The following is a 3,581-nucleotide window of genomic DNA, read 5'->3' on the forward strand; positions in this document are numbered from 1 at the left end:
CCCCGGCTTCTACTCTCTTTTTATTTCTCTCTCTCCCCTTTCCAGGACAGGGAACCCTCTGAAAATCAGTATGTCTACTGAGAAGGGCTCAAGTTCTTTTAATTGCTAGTTTATTGTTTATTTTTAATTATTTTTTCCCTGTATAAATAAATGTAGACATATTTTTGTTTGACCTTTTAAGCTGTTCAGTGTGGTTATGTACTGGTCATCAAGCAAGCAATGCAGCATGACTATTGTAAAGCACAACTAAGACATGCCATTAATAAGTCCTTTAGGGGGGGTGTCTGTCAAAACTATTCTGACAACTTTGTGAATGGGGGGTAGATAGAGGACCACCTCTTCAGTGAATTAAAGGGATAATTCAGGATTTTGGCAATGAACTCGCGGATACCACTTTTATGTCTCTGCGTGTAGTTTGAAGGAAGTTGCTAACTAGCGTTAGCTCAATTGCTAACTAGTGTTAGCGCAATGACTGGAAGTCTATGGTAAAGGCCCCGTGTAGCTCAGTTGGTAGAGCATGGCGCTTGCAACGCCAGGGTTGTGGGTTCGATTCCCACGGGGGCCAGTATGAAAAATGTATGCACTCACTTAACTGTAAGTCACTCTGGATAAGAGTGTCTGCTAAATGACTAAAATGTCAATGCTAGTAGATACCATAAACTTCAAGTCAGTGCACTAATGCTAGTTAGCACTGGAGCGCAAAACTATCTCTAACCCTTCATACTGGATGCAGAGACATAAATATTGTATCCATGAGTTCTGACTCTGGGGAAGTAGATAAAGGGCTTCATTTCCAAAATCCCGAAGTATTCCTTTAAGGTTTCATACACAATATGACAAATTCTATGATCAGATTTGACAATTGGGGTCCTTTCATTTGGACCTTTTATTATAATTCGCACAATGACAAAGTTTGACGGTCAGAGAATCCAGGCTAATCAGCAAAACATTGCTGCGGAAATGCCTCATGGTATCGCTCTCCAACTTGTTAAAGTTGCAGGTGCAGATGCTCGCTAGCTGATGATTGGACGAGACACGTGTCACCCCCTCATCTAAATGGTCACCAATAAAAGCATCTGGCAGACCATACTAAACTTCCATTGACCCTAAGGACTTTTCATAACCTGTTTCTACCAGTCAGAGTGATCTCCTTCACACTCACTGCAAAGAGTTTGAGCAGCTTATGGATCAGCTGTCTCCTACAGAAGCTCCACTCTTATAGACTGTCATATCACAGCAGAAATGTTGTCTGTGTCGATCGCTCAATCATTCTCTAGCCTTAATCCCAAAATGCACATCCTTAGCCCTAAAAGTAAATTATAGAAGATGAGTTTACACCGAAATGCAGCCATAAAGATTTTCTGGTGACATGATCGATTGAAACTGATACTTGGAAGGACTGATGTGAAAGGAGCATGGTTTGTAAATTATTGCAACAAAGAGTTATCTGCAAATGCAAATGACCGTATCATACCCACCGACACCATATTTTAATTCTGTTGCAGTGAACAATCGATCCAAACTCGAGTCGTAGTTTTAAAACGTTTTTAAAGTCGAAAAAGAACAAGAACAAGAACAAGACCTCTATGGGCTAATATTTTATTCAAAAAGGAAAAACATGTAGCTTAGCTAAGGTCTGATTCTAATTGGAGAGGAAAGCTTCTAACCTTGTAAGGGAATTGGCGGAGTCAAGGTCTTTACAAAGAGCTCATCAGAGCACCGGATCAAGTGGAAACCCAGAGGTCTGAGTGTCCTGTCTTTATGGCAGACATGATTATACTCTTAACAGATCACTTAACAAATCAGGCAGTCTCTGAGAGAAATATAAAATGGTCCCACTTTACACTAAGGGGGTGGTTTCCCGGACACAGATTAAGCCTAATCCTGAACTAAAACGCACATTTATTGGAGAATCTATTGATGCTTTATAGTGCATGCGTAATCTGCATCTGGGAAACCACCTCTGTGTGCTGACAGTGTAGGCATACATAGTTGCCACAAAAATCATTAATAAGAGGAGAAGCTCCTGGCCCTGATGGCCTTCAACGCCAAGACCTTTCTAGCTACAGTATCAACAGGGGCCCTGCCTACAGAGTTTAAATAAGGAAGTGTCCCTGATATTGAGGAAAAACAAGGCTCAATAGGAATCAGCATCTGCAAGGCCCCATATTACTTATTAATGTGCCCAGTGAGATTCTATCCAGAATGGTTGGCAAACAGAATGGGGACGTAAACAGTTCATTCCATCCCCATTCAGATGTGTGTCATTGCGAGGGTACTCTCTTTCAATGCTGATTACATGTTCTATGTGTAAGGTTAATATTGACTCCAGACTCGACTGGAGAGGCCTTATTATATCAGCTGATGACATTGAATGGAAGTATTTACTTATTGCCTAGTGCCGCTTTGGGCTTTGTGGATAACTCGAATGTCAAATGGACTCAAGTTATCTATCAATCATTTCCAGGTCTAAGGTGTTAAATTAGGCCTGCTCCCCCTCTGGTAATAGGGACAGAAGCGCAAGCCAGGGTGGCCCACTATCTACTCTCCTATTTGCATATTGATCTTGAGCCCCTTGCTGATTCAAAAAAATATATATATATATACAGTGGGGGAAAAAAGTATTTAGTCAGCCACCAATTGTGCATGTTCTCCCACTTAAAAAGATGAGAGAGGCCTGTAATTTTCATCATAGATACACGTCAACTATGACAGACAAATTGAGAAAAAAATATCCAGAAAATCACATTGTAGGATTTGTTATGAATTTATTTGCAAATTATGGTGGAAAATAAGTATTTGGTCACCTACAAACAAGCAAGATTTCTGGCTCTCACAGACCTGTAACTTCTTCTTTAAGAGGCTCCTCTGTCCTCCACTCGTTACCTGTATTAATGGCACCTGTTTGAACTTGTTATCAGTATAAAAGACACCTGTCCACAACCTCAAACAGTCACACTCCAAACTCCACTATGGCCAAGACCAAAGAGCTGTCATAGGACACCAGAAACAAAATTGTAGACCTGCACCAGGCTGGGAAGACTGAATCTGCAATAGGTAAGCAGCTTGGTTTGAAGAAATCAACTGTGGGAGCAATTATTAGGAAATGGAAGACATACAAGACCACTGATAATCTCCCTCGATCTGGGGGCTCCACGCAAGATCTCACCCCGTGGGGGTCAAAATGATCACAAGAACGGTGAGCAAAAATCCCAGAACCACACGGGGAGCCCTAGTGAATGACCTGCAGAGAGCTGGGACCAAAGTAACAAAGCCTACCATCAGTAACACACTACGCCGCCAGGGACTCAAATCGCAGTGCCAGACGTGTCTCCTGCTTAAGCCAGTACATGTCCAGGCCCGTCTGAAGTTTGCTAGAGTGCATTTGGATTATCCAGAAGAGGATTGGGAGAATGTCATATGGTCAGATAGAAACCAAAATAGAACTTTTTTGGTAAAACTCAACTGTCGGTTTGGAGGACAAAGAATGCTGAGTTGCATCCAAAGAACACCATACCTACTGTGAAGCATGGGGGTGGAAACATCATGCTTTGGGGGCTGTTTTTCTGCAAAGGGACCAG

At 41.9% G+C, this 3,581-nt stretch overlaps 1 non-coding gene across 1 annotated transcript; it reads left to right on the top strand.

The window, feature by feature from the left end:
- The first annotated feature begins 490 nt into the window (after positions 1-490).
- On the top strand, positions 491-565 carry trnaa-ugc. Its single transcript has one exon. It is a non-coding gene; the product is annotated as a tRNA-Ala (tRNA).
- The last annotated feature ends 3,016 nt before the right edge of the window (positions 566-3,581 follow it).

This window comes from Coregonus clupeaformis, chromosome 15 (genome assembly GCF_020615455.1).
Source record: "Coregonus clupeaformis isolate EN_2021a chromosome 15, ASM2061545v1, whole genome shotgun sequence".
Taxonomy (NCBI): Eukaryota; Metazoa; Chordata; class Actinopteri; order Salmoniformes; family Salmonidae; genus Coregonus; species Coregonus clupeaformis.